Source organism: Haemaphysalis longicornis, unplaced genomic scaffold, assembly GCF_048455015.1.
Source record: "Haemaphysalis longicornis isolate Haplotype H1 unplaced genomic scaffold, Haemaphysalis longicornis Haplotype H1 scaffold_9, whole genome shotgun sequence".
Lineage (NCBI taxonomy): Eukaryota > Metazoa > Arthropoda > Arachnida > Ixodida > Ixodidae > Haemaphysalis > Haemaphysalis longicornis.
This window is the reverse complement of record NW_027526460.1, coordinates 78783083-78809012: the sequence shown is the minus strand read 5'-3', so window position 1 is coordinate 78809012 and position 25930 is coordinate 78783083. Positions and strand designations below refer to the sequence as shown.

The window sequence follows — 25930 nt, the reverse complement described above, 5'->3', positions numbered from 1 at the left end:
CGGGAGATTGTTGAAGACGTCTACCCTTCAAAAGCCATCTCGGGCATCAAATAAAGTATATATATATATATATATATATATATATATATGTATATATATATATATATATATATATATATATATATATATATATATATATATATATATATATATATATATATATATATATATATATATATATATATATATATATATACAGAAAGAAATGCCGGCAGTCTACAACGCCAAGGAAGGCATAGGGGAATGATTAGACTATTTTTTTACTGTTAGTGCCGTTACATTATTATTTTTCATTATTATTATTACGTGAGAAAGAAAGAAAAACACGCGCCCAGAGTGGGGACCGAACCCACGCCTTTCGATTAGATCTCGAATGCCTTACCAATTCGGCTATCTGGGCGACTGTGTTCTCCTTCGCTTTCTGGGGTATTTATATTTACTACAACTGTACCTGACGCTTGAGGGTGGTAGCCAGCGCTACTCAGACTACACGGGGAGAAGGGGACCTTCTTTTCAACCCCCGGGGCGTGACGCGAACGTCTACATCCTGTCATAAGCGGGTAACTGGCGGGAAACCCTCTTATGCTACCTTGGCATCAAGGCTGCCAGAACCGAGGCCCTCGCTAAGCTTTCGCACGATAAACGGGTTTGGAAATGAGGGGCTCGTTAGGAAATACAGAAAGAAATGCCGGCAGTCTACAACGCCAAGGAAGGCATAGGGGAATGATTAGACTATTTTTTTACTGTTAGTGCCGTTACATTATTATTTTTCATTATTATTATTACGTGAGAAAGAAAGAAAAACACGCGCCCAGAGTGGGGACCGAACCCACGCCTTTCGATTAGATCTCGAATGCCTTACCAATTCGGCTGGCGCTGGCTACCACCCTCAAGCGTCAGGTACAGTTGTAGTAAATATAAATACCCCAGAAAGCGAAGGAGAACACAGTCGCCCAGATAGCCGAATTGGTAAGGCATTCGAGATCTAATCGAAAGGCGTGGGTTCGGTCCCCACTCTGGGCGCGTGTTTTTCTTTCTTTCTCACGTAATAATAATAATGAAAAATAATAATGTAACGGCACTAACAGTAAAAAAATAGTCTAATCATTCCCCTATGCCTTCCTTGGCGTTGTAGACTGCCGGCATTTCTTTCTGTATTTCCTAACGAGCCCCTCATTTCCAAACCTATATATATATATATATATATATCTGTCTGGTATCTAGTTATCGTGCTTTTTTCCAGCCAGCGCGAACACATGAGCTCGGCACGCACTTGCACAGGCACCGCCTCCTGTATTTTTTGCGCAGCTAACACGGGCGAACGGTGGCCAAGGAAACCGAATACGTACTGAAATTGCAATTACACGAGAGTTTCTAGGAGTACTAGAAATTACTCAAAACGCAAACAAGAGTCGCATTTCGATTTCACGACACCTGATTGCACGAATTTACCGAATTAACGAACAAGTTCAAATGCCCTCCCCCCACCCCCTTCAGTTACCCATACGCTTCATTTTTTACTTTGCGAAGTTACTGATTTAACGAAGTAATTCTTCGGTTCCAAGGCCGTGAAGACAAAACACAAGTTCGATTGCTTGAAAAAGACTTCGCTGCCCCGATAGCAACGATACTAATTTTATTTCAAACTTCAAACAGATACGCGGAATAATGGAATGGGGATAACGGATAATGGATGGGCAGTGGTGGCACCCCAGCCACTTTCGTGCGATTTCTCTGTGACGTCACAGAATGTAGTTTGTACGATTGGCGACCGTCGACCAAAGTCACCACCGAGAAACATAAGTGGCCGATTGTAGTGAGGGCTCTAATTGCGATCGGTAATGAAGTCCAAACAGAGCTACAGGTTTCACTACAATCGCTCGTGCTCATCACCTCGCATTTCTTTAACACGCAGACTTTCGCGGGTTTTCTCTTTTCTCATACGGCGCAGCAAGCTAAGCGCAATGGCTCGGCTAACTTCACCTTTACCATTAAACTCTCTCTCTCTCTCTCTCTCTCTCTCTCTCTCTCTCTCTCTCTCTCTCTCTCTCTCTCTCTCTCTCTCTCTCTCTCTCTCTCTCTCTCTCTCTCTCTCTCTCTCCATCAATCCATCTATCTATCTATCTATCTATCTATCTATCTATCTATCTATCTATCTATCTATCTATCTATCTATCTCTATATCTCTATCTCCCTCTCTCTCTCTCTGACCCGCATATCACGTCACTCTGTCCCGGTCCATAAAAAGTCACTGTAGCGCGAAATTTGAACTTGCAATATTCCTTGCGTTTTTTTTTTTTTTTTTTTTTTGATAAAAATGTATTTCGTCGCTGGAATGCAGCTGAATGAGTTCACAAAGGCTAGTTCTCTTAGAGCGAACAAAGTTTAACTTGGTCTATTAGTAAGTGTGAAGCTACAGGACAGGCACGGCAGCCGCAAGTAGGGCCGAAGCGGGCGTCAGACGCATGGAGGAAGAAAAAAGTATCCAGACGCATAGTAATCACACGAATATTTAGGCTGATGTGAAATCCCGCCTGATCGATATTTATCACGTACGCGTGCAGTTTTGAAGCACAAGAGAATAAGTTTTGTCAGTTTGTTTACACTCTTGTTTTGGCGCTCTTTGCCCCAGTTGGCCTTGCGCCATAAACATCCAACCATCATCAGTTTGTTTACACTCTTTATAACAACGCGTTGCACGTAACTGGAGATTGTTTTCTTTTACGGCAGGACCGCCGCACGGGACCGAGTGTGCGAAGCTGTTTTTTATAGCCCAGCCTTTGAGAGAGTGTTGTACTTTTTTGCCCGGCCGATCCTGACAAAGCACAGGCGCTCCTAGAGAGGGCCTGCTTGCAACAGTAGCAAAGCGATACAGCGACGTTCCATCGCTTCGTGAAAGGTTATCTCCGACAGCTTAACAACGACAAAGGGGTTTTTTTACGTTATCTAATCATGTGACAGGGCGATGATAGAGCATCGAGGGGACTCCGATGCTCGGGTGGCTTTGTCCATCTCTTTGTGTCAGGGCGAAGTATGGTAGAGGGGAGGGGGAGAGAGCGAAAAAGGAGCTTTCTTTCTTTTTTTTTTTTTTTTGTGGGTTTATCGAGTATGGATCCTCAAAAACCAGTGGCTGTGTTCGCCAGAGCCAGATGGCAAAGCGCGCCCTTTTCAGAGGTCGCAGCTCACCTACTATCTCCAGCCTTTCTTTGCGGCAATGATACGAACATGTTTTTATGCTTGTGCCCTCACTATTTTTACCGCTTGGCCGTAAATAAAACGCAAAAATAACTTGGAAACTAATAGTCTTTAACAAAAGTATATAGTGCCCTTAGTTTCGGTTTCAAAACTGAAACCGAAACTGGCTTAGTTTCAAGTGAGCGAACGAATACCGATGACCTGCCGGCGGTCGGCCGACTGAACCCTGGTCCAACTGGTTCTGTCGGAGGGTCGGCGAGCCGTGCAGTAGCACAATCAAGCCAACCCATCTCGTTTTGACGCCATACGAAACGTCATAGGAAATCGGCAAGGAGGATGCAGAGGGGAGGACAGCTTTTTTCGAATTGATTTCTGTACTGACTAAAGTCGCGTTAACGCAGCGAGAGTGGTCGAAACATGGCCTAGAGACTCCAGACTACAATTTGCGCTAGTAATCCCGCAATGCTTACAAATCACCTCAGTGTCCCTTTAACATCTGTTTGTAACGCTTATAATTTGCAATGTACTTCGCAATGAAATTAATTAAATCTACAGAAAAAGCCGAGCGGACAATGCCCATCATGTGCCTACGCTCTAATATCTCTGATCACTCCGTACTTCCTCACCCTACGATTGTGACTCATAGCCACAGACGGGATTGGCCAAGATTTGAGAACGGCTATGTAGTTAAGGAATGCAATGATAAAAGTAGGAGTGAAATGACACAAAGAAAAAGCAACCAGATTCCCTCCGTAAGGGCGGGGAACACATAATGAAAAGCCTCGAGATTCTGCGGTCAGGAACGGAATTCTCAGTCTTGTCCATTTCGAAGTGTCCATTTCTAGCGAGGCCTGGAGCGGTACTCTCATATTTTGTCCGTTTTGTGCCCGTTTCGAAAGTGTCCGTTTTGAGCAAGCCCTCATTGGCTAAAAGTGAACACCCGGATGTGACGCCATGCAAGAACGGCGGAGCCAGCGGAGCCAGCGGAGCTATGAGCCGCGTCTTCTCGGAGCAGACGATTTGGAGCAGACGATTTTTCGTCGCTTTGTTGTTGGTACGCTGGCGGAACAATGAACACATTAAAATAGGTTTAGTCGTTTAAAATGTGTTCACAAGAACTTTCGCGCAAAAGTCAACTCAAAGCCCGCCTATAACTGGAAGTACGTCACAATAAACCGGACGCAAAATGGACGTTTTCAAAACGGACAAACACGAGAATACCGCTCCTGGTTGGCTGAAACCAGACGATCGGATGTGACGTAGCACATCCATTGGTCACAGGCATGAACGATGGGTAGTTATGGAATCGGATTGCGTAGGATCGAAACGAGCCTATGGCTGCGCAAATTGTGTTTTTTGTCAAAAAAAGAACTCGTTGCGTTGTTCGGTGTTTACAAATTACATGGCAAACGAAAAAGTTAGTGACCAAAAACTATTTTTTTTTCTAAATCAAATGGCGCGTTTAAATAAAAAGCAGACGCGGGGTTGAGGATGGATGCGGAAACTATTAAAGTCTTTAAAAACTATTTGCAAAAGTTTCTGCGCTTCCAGTTATTAATATTAAGAAAAGTTTTGTGCTCCTAAAAAAGAAAAAAGAAACCTATTACCTTTGGATAATTTATTCTAGCCTGAATTAGTGACATTTAACAAGCTGCGTTCCTATCCGCCGCCGGTGGTAATGGTCTACGCCGTATACATAGGAGCCGGCGTTCGCTCGATAAGTGTGGCAGTTCCGAGCAGCTCGCAACCGCCGTCAGCTTTGAAAATACATTGCTCTGCCGAATGAACAGCGCCGCAACTTCTTATTCGCCGGGAACTTCGCCGCATACAGCGCCGTCATTTGTGTTTTCGTCCACGCTGCGCTGGCAATAAATTGATGACCCACCCAATTCGCAACTCTAGTTATAAAACACTACCACTCAGCGCGGTGGCATTCAGTTCAAGAAGCGTATTTTTGAACGCTTCTTGCAACACCCCGCGTAGGCAAATGCGTTCATGTAAGTCGAAAACGAAAACGAAACTGGCTGCAAAACTCAATTCATAGTAACTTCTGCAAGCCATCGAGTGCCAATCCGAATTTAAAACTACCCATCACGCCCATCGCGGCGGACGATCGCAGCGCTAGATTCCTGTCCAGTGATTATGAAACCCTACGCATTTAGCATCGGTTCCAGCAGTGACGTAGTTGCACTTGCGAGGCCTGTGACTATGCATCGTTCCCATCGAAGTGTAACCGCCTTCTCAGAGTTCACGCTGGCACTCTAGCCATTTTCGAAACGGTCCCAAGTCAGAATTTCGCCCCCGATCTCCCATCGCCACAAACATCACGCTATGGCGACGATGACTGACCGCGTGCGCCATATTGAGAAACTCTATGGCGTGCGCAACTTACATTCTCGAATGACGCAGCGCATGGACGCAGCGTAAATCTACCGTTTAGTTCGTGAACGAGTGGAGCGCAGACATGCCGCTGAGCATCGAGAGGCTGACGCAGCTGAAGGAGCGCAAGCTCGAGATCGAGGCCGCCATCGCGGCGCGAAACGAGATTCTCGACGCCAATGGGGTCGGCATGGACGAGCCGATGGTTGACAACGACGGCTACCCCAGAGGCGACATCGACGTGTACAAGGTGCAGCACGCTCGACACGACATCGTCTGCCTGCTGAACGACCACAAGGCGGTCATGAAAGACATCGAGAAGGCCCTGCACGACCATTACGCTCAAGTGCGCAGCGGCGCTGGTGGGACGGGGAACGAGCGGGAGCTCTGCGCGGAGGTCAGCGGGTTGGAGCCGTTCGCCGTCGTCGGGACCGTCGAGAACGGTTCGCCCGCTGAGGCTGCGGGGCTCAGGAGCGGCGACAAGATCGTAAAGTTTGGTTCGGTGAGCTGCAGCAACTTCAATGACTTGATGGATGTCGCCGGCGTCGTGCGGCACAGCGTGGACCAACCGATCAACGTGTACGTTAAGCGAGGTTCGAGCACCGTCCCTCTCGTGCTCACGCCGAGGCTCTGGCACGGGACCGGCCTGCTGGGCTGCTCGGTTCTGAAAGATCAGTGAGCGTGTGAAGAAGTGGGACTTGGCGAGCGTCGGCTTCGTCGAACTGGGCTTCTACGGACATTTCCAAGCTACCGCGCATGCGAACAAAATTTCCCGCTGCTCTTGGAGAACCTGTAAATTACGGGAAATACGTTGGCCAATAAAAGCCTCCCCCGACCCCTTAGCAATTGATAATATTATATGCAAATAATTGAGCATTGCCTCTGTAGCGAGCCCATTAACAACATCCTAGGAGATGGTTGAATTGAGACGGCTGGCACATATGTTCGAATAGCGCAGGCAGGAGGTGGTCCAGCCCCCGCGTTGTTTTAAGCCCTGAATGTATTATCTGTGGATGCACTGATTCATGGGTCCGAACCTCAGACGCACTGTGTCGCGAACCGCTGTGATACCCATTGTTAAAGTGTTCTATCTGGCCGTTAGCCTGAGGATAAAAATTAGACGAGAACACGTCGTGGATGCCTTTTTCCTTTAAGTATTATAATCTTGGAAAGTGCTTTTGTGTGGACCATGAAACTGTGGTCTGACTTCCACGCCGACGATGGAAGGGGGGGGGGGGGGGGATGATGTGGTGGGTCAGGGGCGCCATCCTTCGGAGTGCACGCGCACTGGGTGCCTCTGTGTTGAGAGTATCTGATAGATGTCGTTGTTGAACGACACGCGTGATTGGAGGTGGCCAATCCCGTGTGTACGCGCGTCTCCGTGTGTAGTCGTGAATAAACGGCCACTCGTCGGCTCAGGCGTTGCTTGGGCTCCAGCGAGCGAAGTCTCGTACTCCCTGTTAGTGCCGCGGACCGGGCCGGCGCTCACCGCGTCTCGATGCAGTCGCGGGCCCTCGCCACCGCCCGCGACACTACAACACCCATGGTACAGGAACGGCGAACTAGAATGCTAGTTCGCTGCACCCTGTGCCCATAGCGCAACGGCTTGAGCGCAGCCTTCTCTCCGAGCGTCACACTAGCAGGCCATTTCCATGCCCGCAAGCGCGCCACGCATCCTCCATGGCGCCACGACAGTGATACTGATGGTGATGATGGTGCTCCTTTGAAAATGGCATTTACCAAATCGGGATCGACCAAATATCACGGGTTGGATAAATGATAAGGTTCTTGTCTAACTACGGGGCACTGTATAAAGATAATATAAAGCGTTTCGAAAGCCTTCTGAATCCATAATCGAGAATTAAAAAATTAAATACCGCTACCTCTGGAATGGTGATCAGCGTTGCCGTCGTATTCGCTGCAGATTAGCCCAGAAGCTGACTGTTAACCACAAATCGTCCAACTGGCCGAAGATGCCGCTCGCGCCGAAGGGCTGCATGCATGCCGCCATCTTAGGGGGAGGAATTCAGGAAGACTCCCAATTCCCCTAACTCCTTACAGCCAGTTTTGGGCAAAATAAAGTTATCATCATCATCGCTTACTGACGATGTCATCTCTCAACGCAGAGTATCAGCTAAATAGCTGAGTGTCAGTACTTGTAACCTACGACATCACTTGCGTTAAAAGGACCCTGCAACGCTTCCGATAAACCCTTTCACTCTTCTTCGCGTCTGGAAGCACTGCTAATGCTATATTTATCGCCAGCACGGAGCGGCACTGCATAATTTGCTCGTCGCAGCAAATACGCCTTCCGTTTCTGCTTTGCTTTTGTTCTGATTTTTTTTTATCGTGGCTACCGAATGCGTTCATTGCTGCAACTGGATGGAAGCCGGCCAATAGCCGCTACACCCCTGTAATGACGTCATTCGAGCGCTCTAAGAACGCTAAGACCGGGGAAGAGACAAAAATCTTCGAGTTCGCTCGATTAAACCACTACTTAGTCCACAAGCAGTAGAAGGGTTAACCACAAGAAATGCGTGCTCCTGCTCTGGATCTCGAATGCGTACTCTGAAGCCTAATTGAAGCCTAGCAAATTCATATACAGTCGAACACGGATATATCGAACACGGGTATATCGAATTATTGTCTATATCGAACTCATGAATTATCCCCTTGAAATTTCTGTGTAAAAGTTGTGGGGAGCGCCTCGGCACACCTTCTGGTCTAGGGGGTGTCGCCCGGAGCCCCTCGCCATGGGCTCCCTTCCCTCGCCCTCCTCGCCTTCCGTGCGGCCACCGGGCCGCAAGACGTGGAGACGTCGGCACCCGAGGGATGGCGCTGGCGGACACGGAGGAGAAGCAGTGATGGGGAGGAGCGGGCGGTGGTGCTGAAGAACCGCGCGCGGGGACTCGGGACTAGGGAGAGACGGAGTGTTTCTGGTGATGGTGTGTGTGTGTATGCCCGGACGGGCGACAGCGCGTTGGAGGATGTAAGTAAAGAGTTCTTTCACGCAACCGCAGTGTGCCTCATTCCTGGGCATGCCGTAGAGAGCAGGCCCACAAAGTATAGGAATTCGTACGTTTATATCGAACGGTATTTTTCCCGACATTGGGTATATCGAACACCGCACGAGCTGGAAGGTGCTCTTCGGCGGTCGCTGCACACCCGATTTCCGCGGTCGCTTAGTGCCTTTGCCGAAACCCGACAGGGACAGAAGCCGGGGAGTCGGAGCGTCATGCTTGCCTTCTCATGGATAAATGCTCGGCCAACCAAACCACCTGCGAGCTCGACAACATCGAGCTAAAGTTTCTGCCTCCGAACACAACAGGCAGGCTGCAGCCGCTCGACCGCTCGACTAAGTCGTTCAAGGTTGGGTACAGGAGGCGACTCCTCGATAGGCTTTTGATGAACCTTCGCGTGGGCACCGAGCTTAAAGTTGACCAGCTGGGGGCCATACACATGATGACGGGTGCCTCGAACAGCGTAAAGCAGAGCGTGGCCAACTGCTACCGAAAGGCAGGCTTCGTGACGGCCGAACTTTCGGAAGCTTGCGAAGACGGCGACGACGACGATTAGGGCATGGACGACACGTTTCGCGAGCTGTCGTCCGTTTTCCCGGCTGCTGTTCCAGCCGGACTGCCTGCCGGCGACTTCGTGAACGCTGACAGCAATGTTTAGGCTGTTTCGAGCGTCGGTGACGAGGATATCGTAGCTGCGGTTGCAGGAACCCAGGCTGATAGCTCGAGTGGCGAAGATCGTCCGGACGAGGATGCGGCTACACGATCGTACTCCGCCGATGAACTGGCGGCTGCGTTCAGCTTGATTCTACGTAGTTGCGGCGACATGGGAGGAACTGGACTGTCACACCTAGATAGCCTCGAGAAGATCGAGACCACCGTCTTTAATTTCATGTACAGGACGAAGAAGGAGGCCAAGATCAGCGATTTCTTTTCACGCAAATTAAGCATCCTGTTGCGTCGTTAGTGCGGAATTAATTGTCATTTTTGAATGCGCCGATCGGTAAGTGGTCGTCCGCCACAGGTGAGGTCTCACAGCCCATATTTTTTATATCGAATTTTTCATATATCGAACTATTTCGCGATCCCTTTGGAGTTCGATATATCCGTGTTCGACTGTATACCCAAAAAGTAGCACATACAAGTGGTGCTGTACTGAACGCGTGTATGACAACCCTGGCTGCGTGGATGCACCCCTCGTGAGCCTCTTTTTTTTTTTTTTTTTGCGTCGTACTAGAACCGCAGCACTAATAAATGTGCTGGTAATTAGGCTAAACCGGCCTACAGGATACCAGGGTTCCAACGCAAATTAGTAGATAGCATAGATAGCGCTGGTGGGGGTGCGTCTAGGCGGCCAGGTTTGTCAAACACGCTTACTAGTACGGACAATGCCTTGTAATCAGGAACTTGCGCGCTATACTCCACGTTTGGAGCGACAGAATTAAAGGGACCCTGCAACACTTTCTTCAACTTTTTTCGAAATCCTAACTGCTCCAGGAACGTAGTCAACCAACGCATGCAGTACATAGATTAGGGAGTCGCAAAGTACCTCAGTCAAAGATTACAGCTCTATACCTATCAGATAACTTGGAAACTTGCTCAAAAGATTTTTCGTTCTTTCGCAGCCTTGGCGTTCTTCGACCCCTGTAATTACGCCATTACAGCGGTGTAGCGGCTATTGGCCGGCTTTCCTTCAGTTGCAGCAATGAACGCATTCGATAGCCACAAAAAAAGGAAAGAAGCCACAACAGTAAAGCAGAAACGGAAGGCGTATCAGCTGCGACAAGCAGATCACGCAGTACTGCTTTGAGCTCGCGATAAATATAGCTTCGCAATGATTCCAGACGCGAAGGAAAGAGTGAAAGCGTTTTTCAAAATTGCTGCAGAGCCCCTTTCACCCTGCTTGTTTTGCTGTTTTTTCTATTTCTCTGTATCTTTCATGAAAGTGTTATCTACGTAGTTCGTAATAAGCGCTAATCAATCGAACTAGCTCTGAGTTGTCTGTCCTAATGACCAACACGCAAGAAGTTGCGACACTCTACTGGAAGCAACGCGGAGCGGACGAGTCATCGATTGTGAAACGAACATGAAGATGAAATTGGAAGCAAGCTAGCCGTCAGACGGGGTGTCGTGTGTACACTTTTAGGAGGCGACACAAGATTCGGCATGCGTCATCTTCGCTTAGGCAGATCTACTTTGCTCAATAAGCAACTTCTTCAGCTTACCGCCTCTGGTCACAGCTGGCAAGAGCTCCGCTCGCCACTTTTCCAAAGTAACATCAGGATGAATTACAAGGCCGAGTTTCTGTCCTTGTTGGAGACGTTTATTTAAAATAAACGGGAAGAAAGTTGAGTCAGAAAGTGTAGCGGAAAGAAAGATATTGCCAAGGACATGTCGCAATTTCTACAGTCTAGTTTCGAGAAGACCTTGCTTGCGAAGAGACGCCAGCCCGGATATATTCTAAACTGCATATTGCAAACGAGCTCGGCCGAAAAGCGCACTACCGGGCTCCCGGCAACGGCTGCGAAAATCCCACCGGGACATAATCAAGCCTACAACAGCTTCACCTAAACAAGTCTACAGGAAAGGCAAACATTAGTTACCGCAACCACACCCACAGCTAGAAAGACACCAACAGAAAGCACAACATTCAGAGAAGCGCAAGCCGGTAAGCTACACACACACACAGGCTAAATTAAACCTCCTAATTAATCCGGCGCCTTCCACTGCCACGCGCCTCATCGCCTGCGTTGTGCGGCCTAAAATCAATCAAAACTACAACTCCTGCAAGATGGACAGATACACCCCTATGTGCCCTCTCTTTCTCTCTCTATTGTATACATATATATATATATATATATATATATATATATATATATATAGGAACAAAGTTTTCCTGGACGCCGGTAGAATATACACAAAAATTGTTTCGACCACGGTAAAAAAAGAGAACAGATTTAATAACGTTTCGGCCGAGGGACCGGCCTTCGTCCTCGAAGGCCGGTCCCTCGGCCGAAACGTTATTAAATCTGTTCTCTTTTTTTACCGTGGTCGAAACAATTTTCGTGTATATATATATATATATATATATATATATATATATATATATATATATATATATATATATATACAGAAAGAAATCCCGGCAGTCTTTCTGTATTTCCTAACGAGCCCCTCATTTCCAAACTATATAAGCAGTAGATATTAGAGAAAATGGTGTTGACTCACGATTAAAAAAAAAACAACAGTGGTTCACTGACGGTCCGACTGGAGGACTAGTCTTCATCTGAGTATATTGCGGGTTACTCAGATGAAGACTTCTCCTCCAGTCGAAACGTCAGTAAACAAGTTTTTGTTTTTAATCGTGAGTCAACCATTTTCACTAACACACACACACACACACACACACACACACACACACACACACACACACACACACACATATATATATATATATATACAGAAAGAAATGCCGGCAGTCTACAACGCCAAAGAAGGCATAGGGGGAATGGTTAGACTATTTTTTACCGTTAGTGACGTTACATTATTATTTTTTATTAATTACGTTAGAAAGAAAGAAAGAAAGAAAAACACGCGCCCAGAGTGGGGACCGAACCCACGCCTTTCGATTAGATCTCGAATGCCTTACCAATTCGGCTATCTGGGCGACTGTGTTCTCCTTCACTTTCAGGGGTATTTATATTTACTAAAACTGTATCTGACGCTTGAGGGTGGTAGCCAGCGCCACTCAGACTACACGGGGAGAAGGGGACCTTCTTTTCAACCCCCGGGGCGTGACGCGAACGTCTACAGCCTGTCATAAGCGGGTAACTGGCGGGAAACCCTCTTATGCTACCTTGGCATCAAGGCTGCCAGAACCGAGGCCCTCGCTAAGCTTTCGCACGATAATACGGTTTGGAAATGAGGGGCTCGTTAGAAAATACAGAAAGAAATGCCGGCAGTCTACAACGCCAAAGAATACATAGGGGAATGGTTAGACTATTTTTTACCGTTAGTGACGTTACATTATTATTTTTTATTAATTACGTGAGAAAGAAAGAAAGAAGAACACGCGCCCAGATTGGGGACCGAATATATATATTTATATATATATATACTACCACCCCAAGCACAGGAAACAAACATACCTAAACATAAATACCCCAGAAAGTGGAGGGAAAAATCGCCACTCAAAAGAAAAAAATTTCATTCCCATTTTTTTTAATTGTTTCCGTCTTCTTGATCGCGTCTGTTCCCCCGATTTTCTTGGGTATTTATGTTAGGTATTTTTTGTTTCCTGTACTTGGGGGGTGGTTGCCAGCGCCACTCGGACTACTCGGGGTAAAGGGGACCTTCTTTGTAAACCCCGGGCCGTGACTCGAGTGTCTACGACATGTCGAGAGTGGTCGACCAGCGTTGAACCCTCTTAAGCTATCTTTGGCACCAAGACTGCCAGAACAGAGGCCCTCGCTATGCATGTAGCAAAGCAAAAATGGGAAATTAGGAGCTCGGTGCAATATGACAGAAAGTAAGGGTTGGCAGTCAAGAAAACCTCGGAAAGCAAAGGGGAGGTTGTGGTGGGTCATAGAAACAGATGTAGAATTTTTTAGTCAGAAAGAAAGAAAGAAAGTTTTAACCGAAAACTTCAACTGGGTGTTTCTTAAGAGCTAACCATTGCAGTATTATATTTTTAGGGGTGAAATGATGGACGCTCAATACTACCGAGGAATTGTAGCCACTCGGCTACAACTCGTCTGCGGTTATGTAAATAAAATTGCTTGGTTTGACTCACAAGCCTATAGTGAGGAAGAATGATTCATCAAGGTTTCTAGAGTTTACCTCAACTTTAAGCAACAACTTCAGATACACAGAAATTCGCCCATAGGTGGTTAGCCATTCGGTGTCGGTAAAACTGGACCCATGCTCTTTCTCCCATACCGATGCGGAGGATACTTGCAAGGAATGTACCGGATGGATGGATGTATGGAAGAACGTTTATTTGGGAGACCGGTTGTGACACAGGAGGCCATCTGGTGTCAAGAGAGCAAAACTGTTCCGAGCTCTTTCTGGAACGAAATCCTACATATGCCACTGAAAGCACGGAAGCACATAGCAAACCAGTATGTGACGTCACTGAGCGGCGGCCTCGAACGGTTCGCGCTCTCCTGCCACCCATTACAGGTTAATTAAGGAGCGCATTGAGTTACATTGATTAAACCACACAATACAGCCACAAATGAGATGTTGACGAGCTCACTCAGCGTCGAACTTACTAAGCTCTGTAACGTAATACGCAAACGTTCTGGAATAAGCCACGCGTGAGCGCCTATCGCATCTGTCGACAACAGATAGTTGCAACGGCCCCACACAAACCGATGAATATGTGGTGCTGCAGGATGAATCTACATCGGGGTTACGAAATCCGCTGCAATGAACCGCGGAATAATTTCAACTGCCCAGCGGACCTTTGAACGCGCACATAACATTTTTTTTCACCTCCATCGGAAATACAGCAGCCGGGACATGCAATCTAAGCCACGACCTGAAACTCAAAAGAACAGCGCACAAATTCCAGCAAGCCAAAGAAGAATAAAAGCCAAAACCAGCAGGCAGCAATTACTTACTTCCGCCGTCAGAGAGCAGAGTTTGGCAGCTTTACGTGTCAGGACAAGGGAAGGGGACGACGTCAAGTTCCTGAGCGGTGACTGAGCCCCCTCGCGATGACGGATAGGGGTGACAAGGAAGTAAGCGCCTTTATCGAACTGAAAGGAGCCATGAATACAAAATACAAGTTGTGTTTATTAGAAAGACTGCTTAGTCCCGATAACAATGATACCAATATCATCGCAATCTTCGAACAAATAACTGAGATATTAAAGAAAACGTGTGAAGCCGTCGCGACCCCCTAGCCAATTTCCCGCAACTTTTCTATGACGTCACGGAACCTTGTTTGTGCGATTGGCGGCCGCCTAACTGACCTGTCGCGACGACACATGACTGGGCGTCTGTAATGGGGCCTCTAGTTCCATTTCATCACATCACTTGAATGCTAACGTGTAGTTAATGCGCTGAAAATTATGTTTTATTGTTGGCCCGTATGACGTCATTCTTGCTCATAACACGTCACTGTGGCGCAAAATTTGAAAGTTTTTAAATACTTTTTGCTTTTTTTTTTTTCGCTAAAAAACATCTTTTGGGGCTGTAATGGAGCTGAGTGAGATACTGAATCGTAGTTCTTTCAAATTAAACGAAGTTGTATTTCCTCTTCACGGCTCCTTGAAGGACGATCGAACGTTATCCTTAGTGCCCTAATACTTGAAACCACTCAGCCGTGGCGAAACGTCCGAACTGTGGCGTTACTAAAGCGAAATCTTTCTTAGTGGGACCGAAGCGTCCTCTCAAAAAAGTAATCTCCTGTCAAAACCCCATAGACCAGTTGGTCGACGGAAAAGCTCTGATAAGATCTCGGGACACAGGGCGAGTGCGTGTAACCGGGCTTCCATTGCGCCAAAAAGGTTACCTGAAAATCACAAAGAAGGAACGGTTCGAGATAAGACAATACACGCGTCGGTCTTATAGGGTGTATTCACAGGGCCTTGAACCGCGCGGCGGCGCTACCTGCGCGGCGGCGGCGACGCCATTTTTGAGGTTGCACTCCGCCGCGCGGGCAGCGCGTTTCCCGACGCGAAACGTTGTTTGCGGCGTGGTGCTGGCAAGAACGTTCGTGTGGACGGTGTTTTTCTCTGCGTGATTCGTGTGTTTGAGAATGCCTGGTCGTAACGAGTAGCCAGCATTGTTTTCGCTGCGAAATTACGGATGCGCTGTTCACGTCTCCTACAACCGCAGACCCGAAACAGGCCGAATGACGAAATCAAGCGCGCCGTTTTTTTTTTTTTTTTTTTTTGTTTTGTTTCGAAGCGAAGGCCAGGGCAGTGCTTGAAGACGGTATGATTTCGCGCGACGAATGCAATTGTCCGATGGTTTGACAGGCGCGGACAGCGGCGTGCATAACCCTGTCCGTTTTGGCGATTTCGCGCTATCTATAGATCGGTGTCATCCTTGTGCGCCGATTTCATATTATTTCCTCCGTTGCTTGAAGCCACCGTGGCGCGAGTTCAGAAAATTTCTTCACCCAAGGCTACGAGGATATTTGATGTGGTGGTGGCGTATGAGATGAGGAGCTGGTTTTACCGTGCCACCCAGGCATGTTGCGCGCTTGAGGAGTATGATAGACGGCGAGGTTCTGTGGCGACAGTGTTCTGTGCGTTGAAATTTGGTCGTCCATTTGAGCTTCTAATTAAGCGGAACAATTACGCACAGGGTCTGGGTGGAAACCATCGCGGGGTAAGTACGTGATGAAATTAGGTACGTGATGGCGACGACAAAAATCCCACCGATGATTTTCAAGTCTTTTTTCTTTCGGTAAAGACGAAGCGGAAATTATAAGCAGAACAAGATTACGGAACACGCTTTGGCTACTTCGAAATCAGCGCAGAGACAAGTGATAAAGGCTGCTCTAGTTTGTCCCTGCATACATAAACGTTTTAGTCTCTATGCTGTTTTTGAAGTAGTCAGACTGTGTACCCAGCGTCAAGCTTTAGTGCCTGATCACGAAACTCGCGCTTTATGATTAGAGAACAGTCGAAGGCGACGAAGAAGAGTTGGATCAATTTGGATGCCAACGTGGGAAGCGATATTGCACGCGTGCGTTCACCTCAACACTCGAAGTAGCCCATGTTCAGGCTGGGAGCCCAGTATGGTTCGTCTCATCCATAAAGTACGCCGGCTCCCTTAATTTGTGAACATTTTCAGCATGCGAATGTTTCAAACATGTGACGATCGAGGTGCGAGGTGAAAGCTCCGACGCCCATCGTCCCGGGGCCCACCTGAATGAAACGGGCTCCAACAGATTCGGTACTGTTATCGTAACTTCTTTGGGAATTCATCGAATGAAGACAGCCTTCAAGCACTGCCCTAGCCGTCGCTTCTAAACAGCGAAAGGAAAAAAAAAACACGGCGCGTTGATTTTGTCGTGCGGACTGCTTCGGGTCTGCGGTTGTAGGAGACCAGCGCAGACCGGATTTTCGAAGCGAGAACAATGCTAGTTATTCGTTACGACGAAGCATTCGCAAACCCACGAATCACGCAGAAAAAACACCGTCCACACGAACGTTCTTGCCAGCACCACGCCGCAAACCATGTTTCGCGTCGGGAAACGCGCTGCCCGCGCGGCGGAGTGCAACCTCAAATATGGCGTCGTCGCCGCCGCGCAGGTAGCGCCGCCGCGCGGTCCAAAGTCCTGTGAATACACCCTATAGAAAGACATCTTATCCTTTATCTCGTAAACCACGTATCGGTACATATTTGTATGGTTCGTAGATGCGATGTATTATACAGGGTGTCCCAGCTATCATGCACCAAGATTTTAAAAAAGAGTAAAGGCGTAACTCGAAGGAAACCAGGTGCATATTGTTTGCAGTACTGTGAAGATGTGGACAGTATTTGTTTCTTTAATGAGACTTAATTAACTAATTGTAATTAATTATCTAACTCGAGAAATACTGTCCTAATCACTAAAGTGTCAATGAGGCACTTGTAGGTAACCACGAGGGGCATCTAACTGCGGCATTTTCAGCGATGAACTAATTGCGTACACATTTATTCTGACTGATAAAGGAAACCCGCGAAATATGAAAAATACCACGTGACGGCGCCTCCGCGCGCACCGTAAAGCAACGCCCTCAAACAGGCTGGCTCTGAGTTAGCCAGAATAAAATAGACAAAAGAAAGAAAGAAGAAATCGCGACCGAGTTTGTTCCTTATCTGCACAGGCGTCCCGCGAACCTTGCTGCTGCTGCTCCTTCCATGCATGCTATTATCAAGGTGATGTGCTGTCTCTTCGGGAGGGTAACACGCGAAGCTGTTGCTTTCAATCAGCTTTGCCCCTCGTGGTTACCTACAAGTGCCTCATTGACACTTTAGTGATTAGGACAGTATTTCTCGAGTTAGATAATTAATTACAATTAATTAATTAAGTCTCATTAACGAAAAAATTACTCTCCGCTTCTTCACAGTACTGTAAACATTATGCACTAGGTTTTCTTCGAGTTACGCAATTTCTCTTTTTTTTAGATCTTGGTGCATGATAGCTGGGACACCCTGTATATCCCAGTCTAAAATCACAACAGGAATACCGCAAAAACAACAGAAATTGCTGTCGTACGACAAAAAACCTTGTTGTGACAAGAGAACTCCTGTTGTTACGACAAAGCCATCTTTTGTTACGACACACATTTCTGTCGTAACGACAAAGCAAATTTTCGCAACGACAAACACTTCTTCACAACAGAACTGCCATTTACGCTACTTTTCACAGTGGGCAGTAGCATTCAAACCATGTGGAGCGTCAGGACCACGACCAGACAGGAATTCAGCACGACGGAACATCAAAATCGCGACAGGAATACCACACACGACAGAACATCAGAATGACGACATGACAAGAATACGACAAGACGACAATACGACACACGAAAATACGACGAACTACATAAATGTTTCTTGTCGTCTTTTTCGACTGTGGTTTACTTAGTGTTTTGATTGACTGATTGATTGGTAGTGGGGTTTAACGCGCCGACGCTTCACAGGCGATGAGGCGCGCCGTAGTGGAGGGCTCCGGATTAATTTTAACCACCTGGGAATCTAACGTGCGCCAAAATGCCGAACACACGGGCGTTTTCTCTTTTCGCCTGCATAAGAAAAGCTGCCGCCGAGGCCGGGAATAGAACCCGCGTCCTTGGGCTCAGAAGCACAACGCCATTGCCACTGAGCCAACGCGGCGGGCATTTACTTACTGCGCGAAAAATCGTCGCATGCGTTCGTTCATCGTTCGCCACTTCCGTCCTTGAAGGTTTAACGATTGATTGGACGCACTTTTAGCTTTCGTGCTCCAACTTTATTTAGGAAAGGGTGGTAAATTTCTCGACACCCTCGTTCTTGTAATTTCCGCCCTACCTAATTTTATTATTTACTTAACAATACCGCAGGTCTTCTGCAGACCCGTACAGGTCTGCAGATGGCCTACATTTTAGCCAGACATTTGAAAATGCTATGAATACAAAATACAAGTTAAAATGGCTTTTGTGCCAGTAACACTAATGCCACTTTTGACTCAAGCTATGAACAAACAACCTAGATGTTACGGAAAACAAAAAGCAATGGCGACTCTCGTAGCACCCATTGTCCGGTCGAAACTGACCAAAGCCACCACAAGAAATATGACCGTGCAATCGTAGTGGTGTCTAGAGCTAGTTCCGTTTGATCGAATCACTCGAACGGTAACGTGCAGTTAACACGGTGATAACCATGCTTTTAGTGTTCACCCTATATACTACGTCACTGCTCACGTTTGTGGCGCAAAATTTGAAATGTGTTTTTTTTTTTTTTTTTTTAATGTCATATCTAGTACGGGTAAAAAACACCTTTCGGAGCTGCAAGAGAGGTGAGCGAGTTACCGAAAATAGATATATTAGGGTCGAAGCGTCTTAGGACTTCGTTTTGTCCGGGGCTTGGCGTTCGTGTACACAGTGTTGCGCATGCGCGAGGAGCATTGGATTGGATCTGGATTTGATTGAAGTTGATTGGATTGGATTTGAATTGTATATACTGTATACACGCGTTGTCACTCGTTTACATGAGCGAGTGGGCAATTCCACGGGTGATTTACGGTAAGAACGATCCTCAGTGCTTCGCCCACTCGTCATGATTTACTTCGTGGATATGCGCGAATTTTTTTTCCTAACTAAACAAGGTTTTATTTTGCCTTCGTGTGCACTTTAGTGGATATTCGGCCGTTTATTTTGTTCCTTTATAAATAGCATCTAGGCCACCGGCTGAAGTCGTCGCACGTCCACGGCGATGAAATTTTGAAACTTGCGCCGTAACGAGACTTCTACGCACGAAGCCTTGCATATCGCGGATATAAAAAGCCAGGTATTCTCGCAGAGTGTAGTCTTCGCTTCGAGGGGAAAAAAGCTAATCACGTCCTTTGACTTCTTCGCTTGCGCGGCACGTCGACGCCTACAAGTGCGCATTATCAGCGCAGGGCAAGGTTTATCCGCACGCCGTCTTATTCCGCAGGTACACGTCTGTAGCGACAAGATAACGCCGTCGCGTAGGAACGTCGTTCATTCTTCTTTACGGCGCCCTACGCTGTATACAGCTCGTTTTTGAAGGGGGGGATTTTTACGACATTAAAATAGTATTGCTACGGTTTGTGTAATGTCCAACGTAACAGTCTCGGATTACACCACCTGACTCACCGCCTTCGCTCGCCACCAAATTCCGAGATGCGCTCTCCACTACCTACGCTCTCCGAATATCGACCATGACGTCATACTGAATCCAGATTTGTTCGTTGACCTCACCACCCACCGGCGCAAAGGTGCTGCAAGTCTTCGGTTGCACCTTCGCGCCGCCTTCTCCCCCTCGATGACTCTGAACCGTTCCGCGCGATGACCAATCCGAGGCGCCGGTAAAATAGGAGGCGGACGTCGATGACGTCATGCCCCGAGAATGAATCGCGCGTGGCGCACCTCAATGAGCCGGCATTCCGGCCGCCCTTCGAAGCCGCGCATGCGCTGTTGCAGTTTACGCCGCATAACCGCACAAAAACCGTTTTTTTTTCGCTTACTACGCGTTTTTACCCTTTCGCCCCGTGCAACGGACCAATTTCTGTCCCGTCTCGCGCGTGCAGCAGCTCTCAAGGGCGCCGAGGAACATTCAACGGTTGCGTGCATCGAAGCGCTCGCTGCGTGGTGCTGCGTGGTGCTTCGGACGTTCGGCGGAAGTCGCTCGCAGTCAGCGGAACAGCGGCTGCCTTCCGGCCGGAAGCTAAGGCACGCGCTGACGCGTATCGCCGAACCGTGCAATGAACGAGCCACGAGGTTCCGCGACAACCGTTTTGTCCGGTCGAGGCTCGAGAGTGCGGCCGAGGCGATAAGAATAGGCGAAGATGTTGGTCGGGAAGCTGCGGCTGGCCCAGATAACTAGCAAGAATCGGCGGCGTGCATGCGTTCGCGAGAAGTGGCGGAATGGTTTCGCCATTCCTGCGGCGTTGAGACAAGGCCGCCTTGCGCAGAATGTTGAGGGGTTTGTTAAACAGCTTCCAGTCATTTCGTTCTGCCAGCAGAAGAGTCACTGACACGAGAACAAAGCCGTACTGCAGAAACGAAAGATTGTCAGCGAGGAAAAAACATCATAGGCACAAATTAAAATGGTAGTAAGTAAGGTAGGGCTATAACAAAAAAGTTTAGGGGCCAAAAAGAGGAAGAGATCTTCGAGAACAATGCACAGTAACGAGTAAATGTAGACAAGCAGACATTCAGGATTTGTTGGGTTTTCTAGCGAGGCTGCTGTTGCGTTGTTGCTGTGTTGGGTTTTATGGCACATAGGAAACTAAAAAGGCCATCATGCGCCAAACACGACGTTGCATAATTGGCTTTGCGGACAGTTACTAAAAAGTTTGTTAATGCCATTATAACTTATTTACCAGAGAGCGAAGCATCCCCACGTTCTCTATTTCGGTTCCGAATGCATGGCTGTCTGGCCTTCCATTATAAATGCGCGAGCAGGCCAATTGGCGTTAGTGTAAGGAGTTCTATACGCTCCCACAGGCTACTCTGAGAGCACTCGCAAAACTTTTTTATTTCCCCTAAAAGCATCCAGGGATCCTTATTTCCGGACACCTGTGCGCTAACAGCGAGTAATGCTCCATATCTCCAGAATGCTTCAATCATCGCGAATTCTGCCTGTAACTTTCTTTTGGTAGCAGCTGGGTACAGAGGATGAGTTCCTAATGATCAAATTCTTTCTTTTTTCGTTTTCTTTTTTCGCTTTTTCTGCCCCGGGCGACCACACATCATCATCATTCCACCCCAAAGCGTGGGAAGTGCGTTAGGATAGCGTTCTCAAGAGCTCCATGTTGCCCGGTGCCAGGCCGAGTCAGGCAACACCGACGATTGGACGTGCGTTATGCCTCACAGCTAAGCGGGGCTGTTTATAAACATTACACATCACCGCGTGACACACCCGAGCTCCGAGAGGGACGATACAAAGACCGTGTAAACAGTATCTAGTATTGGTACAGGTGCCGTCAGAAGTAATAGGAGCACGGGAGCCGTGACCGAACCGCATAGGAGCGCCGTGTAACCCGGCGGAAAACGACGGGAGCAGAACACGCATGCGTGCCTGCCGACGGTGATATACTACGCAACCTACTTCTTTAACGCGGCTTCGAGCATTATTCGCAGCATACTGGCATTTCTCTATGATACTGGCCTCAGCGATGGCGCTGATAGCAGAGGCGGTATCTGGTAGCGTCGCTCATCACACACTTTCAGCGCACGCGAGCTGCTGGAGAGGCGTCGCAATCGCAGGGATCTGGAGTGACAACTTTTCTTTATTAATATTTTTTTAGGTGGGTCTGTTATCAGAAGTATAGAGGGCCTCTCGGCGTCGGCAGGCACGCATGCGTATTATTCTGCTCCTTCAGTTTACCGACGGTGCAGCTACACGGCGCTCCTATGCGGTTCGACCACAGCTCCCGTGGTCCATTTACTTCTGACGGCACTTGTACGTGTGTGTGCGTGTTTGCGTGTGTGTGCGTGTTTGCGTGTGTGTGTGTGTGTGTGTGTGTGTGTGTGTGTGTGTATGTATGTATGTATGTATGTATGTATGTATGTATGTATGTATGTATGCATGCATGCATGCATGCATGCATGCATGCATGTATGTATGTATGTATGTATGTATGTATGTATGTATGTATGTATGTATGTATGTATGTATGTATGCATGCATGTATGCATGTATGTATGTATGTATGTATGTATGTATGTATGTATGTATGTATGTATGTATGCATGTATGTATGTATGTGAATTCAACCGACTGGCCCCTCCCCGAAAAAAAAGTGAAATCTTTGCTGCTTGTAGTCTCATACCCATAAGTGCTTAGTGCTCCATTTCTCCGACCAAAGAATCTTACGGTGGATGTTTAGAACTCCCTGCGAATGTGAAGGCGAAGGCCTAGATTGAGCTCCAGCTAATCTGCTGCCGACCTTTCTGCTGAATTTAGCGCCCGCCCCATCACCGCTTGACCAGCCCTCCGGGACGGCACCCTCCGAAGCTCATTTTACTTTTGAAGTTTATCTCGTTTTACCGCTTATCACTGTGAGGTACCCACACATATACGGCGTAGAGGAAATAGCGCTGGTAGTTATTATAACAAGGGTGGGGGTGGGGGTGATATTCTTGGAGCTACTGTAACGGTGTGGTACTGTGTTAATCATCATCGCCATCATGACCCTCCGCCTACTTATGGCCGCCGCAGTATGATCGAAGGCTTCTCTTATTGGCATTCAACTGCCTCTCTCCGAAACCATTCTTCGCCTCCGAATTTCCTTACCCCATACCTAGCGGGGGCCACAAGCGAAGACTGGCGCGTGATACACATTGCCGTTGTTGCTCCTCTTCGAGCCAGAAGCACCACAAGCGCTGACCGCTGTTCCCTATCAACACTTGGCCTCACTCGACCGTCGAGGCAACCTCTAAACATTTTTTCTCCCAAATTATTTTTGTATACACCGTACTCTCTCTCTCTCTCTCTCTCTCTCTCTCTCTCTCTCTCTCTCTCTCTCTCTCTCTCTCTCTCTCTCTCTCTCTCTCTCTCTCTCTCTCTCTCTCTCTCTCTGTCAGTCTTTTCGCGGGCACCCATATTTCACAGAGAGCGTACGCCAGACATCGGCCGCTTGAGAAGTGGGTCATTGGCACCCAAGACTCCAGGCAGTTGAAATACGATGCAGTAGAAAGCTGCGGTAAACAGCGAGGGGGGGAAGACCGGTGTTTCCACATGAACCGCAAACGGAAGGGGTGACTCACCGGGCAGCAAATGAAACAAGTGCGTGGAATACCCGCCCGGGGGGCTAAACTTGACCGTCCGGCCGGCAACTGAAGATCAAAGAGTAAACCTCCCGAAGGACTGGAAGACGGCTAGCGAAACGCGGCCAACTAGGCCGGCAGACCCCGTTGACCCCGTCTCATTTTCGGAGGGAGCTGGTAACAGAATCTCTTTTCCGAAAAGCGTGACTCGTTGTGCGCATCACGCAGCGGCGCCGTGTCATTATGGCCGCGAGTAATCATCAACGTGAGTTTTCCTCTCTTTCCTTGCGCGCGGTGAGGAATCGGGCTGGACCGCCTGTACGAGGTTCCGGTCATTATTTCGACGGTACGCCAGCACTCTCGGGGGTGCTCGCCGCCCGAAAGAAAAAAAGTCGCGTGTTCCTTTGTCTACTTTCAACGAGCGGAGAGAACGGGTTGCGGCTTGTCTTCGAAGGCTTTTCCCCCAGAACGTAGTGCGTCAACAAAAAGAGGGGCAGTTGGGGGGGCGGCATTGTTATCATTGAGTATGATGTATGCCGTGGCTCCAAGCAAATACTGGTCCGCTGGTACACGTACGTACTTGCGTTCGTACGTCACGGAGTCGTAACCGCAATTCTCGTCATGATTCGCTCCTCTTCGTACCCGCGTATACAGTACACTGTGTCGCAAGGCGCGATTTGCAACCGTGATTAATTAATTAATTAATTGTAGGCTTTCACGCGCCGACGCAACGCACGCGATGAGGCGCGCCGTAGTGAAGGGCTCCGTATTAATTTTGACCACCTTGGGATCTTTATCGTGCGCCGAAATCTCTTACACACGGACGTTTTTGTTTTTCGCCTTCACTATAGAAAAGCGGCCGCCGCGGCCGGGAATCGAACCCGCGTCCTCGTGCACAGCAGCACAACGCCTTAGCCACTGAGCCACCGCGGCGGGTGTGATTGCAACCGTGATGTTGCTGATCATGAGACAGTGATGAATGAAATGATAAGTGACACGACATTTCCCAGTCCGGGATGGGGATACGTGACATCGATCCTTATAGGGGACAGCGATTTGTCATCCGGATGACGAAAGAGAAGAATAATTTTTGTTGCTGCTGTTCGGTTGCCAGAATCAACCATAATAGACAACCTCATTGCGACTTGCCAGGAAAGCATATACCAGACGCGATATGCGCTAGACGGCGCAGCTTGGCGGTCAGTGACGCCCTTGGAACAACAGTCGCCCCCGGCTGCTGTTTGCTATTTTTCAAACGCGTTAACGGTCGCTTACATGGATTTGAAACAGTTGTCATCGTGCGGAGTCGTTTCGCTGACAGCTGACGACTAAGTATACGTCACCGCAGTTTGCGCCATGCGTAAGATGAAGCGGGGCGCGCGGTCGTCGCCTCGAGCGGACGGCTCGCCACTAAACAAGCTACGCTAGATAGCCACGCTCTACGGCGGGCTTTTGCGCGCGAGGCTTCGCACGAGCTCTACCAGACGTTTGAGCAGACAAATTTAGCGCAGACTCTTTTTGGCTTTCGGGAATTTTTTTTATCGTTTATCAGCGGAGAGACAATAAAGATCGCACGGCGGTGGACTGGGACGGCGATAAGTGGGTACAGCCTGGCTTCGTGAAGAGGTGGCGGGAAGAGATAAAGCGCAATATCTTCAGTCTCGCTTACACCAGTTTGTTCTGTGCCTGAAGCTTTCTGCGATTTTAGGGTCTTGCACGTACGTAAGTCTACCCAATTATAGATTAGGTATGTATGTGTAGCGGCGTGTTATTATGCCTGCGTACCACGTGCCACCTAACGATTACCGTAAAGGTCCTTTAGAATTTAGGCGAGTTAATTTCAAAAATAAAATAATGTGCGATTACATAATGTAGGTATAGGAGGTCCCAAGGTAAGAAACCGCCGGCGGGACCTTTTAACGCCTTCAAGCCCACACTGTTATGGCAAAACAGAAGCTAGTGCCGTTCACACGCTGGCTTTGGCGGTCCAGTTCCGCCTGGACCGGACTCGCCTTTTCCTTGCGGACACAGTTATCGGTTCCGCTTTTTTTTTTCTTCCCTCTCTTACTGCTGTCTGAAGCTGTATGATAAGTAACTGCAAACGCAAATACTCAAAGGCACCTCGAGATAAGAAGCGGGCGTGGGGTGGTGAACACTGACGTCATCATTTTCACGAGTATTTATGTCCACTAGAGGACAACAGAAGTCACCCGCAGACTCCCAGCAGCCTCTCCTATCCTGCTTCCACTCCGGATGAATCATCCAGATCCAATCCTTGGCCCCAATTTTCTGATCACATCACTCCACATTTTTTTCCGCCTCTCCCTTCCAATAAGCCCGCTTCTACCCGCAACAAGCGGGCTAATACGCCCGCCTCTACCCGGTTCGGGTTATGGTGCC

The 25930-nt window shown here is 48.1% G+C and overlaps 1 protein-coding gene and 1 pseudogene across 2 annotated transcripts in view; one reads left to right on the top strand and one right to left on the bottom strand.

Moving 5' to 3' along the window:
• The window catches only part of LOC144152059 (hepatocyte growth factor receptor-like), a 79833-nt gene that overhangs the window by 45931 nt on the left and 7972 nt on the right, over window positions 1-25930 (bottom strand). The window lies entirely within an intron of this gene.
• Window positions 5476-6719, top strand: LOC144152156 (26S proteasome non-ATPase regulatory subunit 9 pseudogene; annotated as a pseudogene).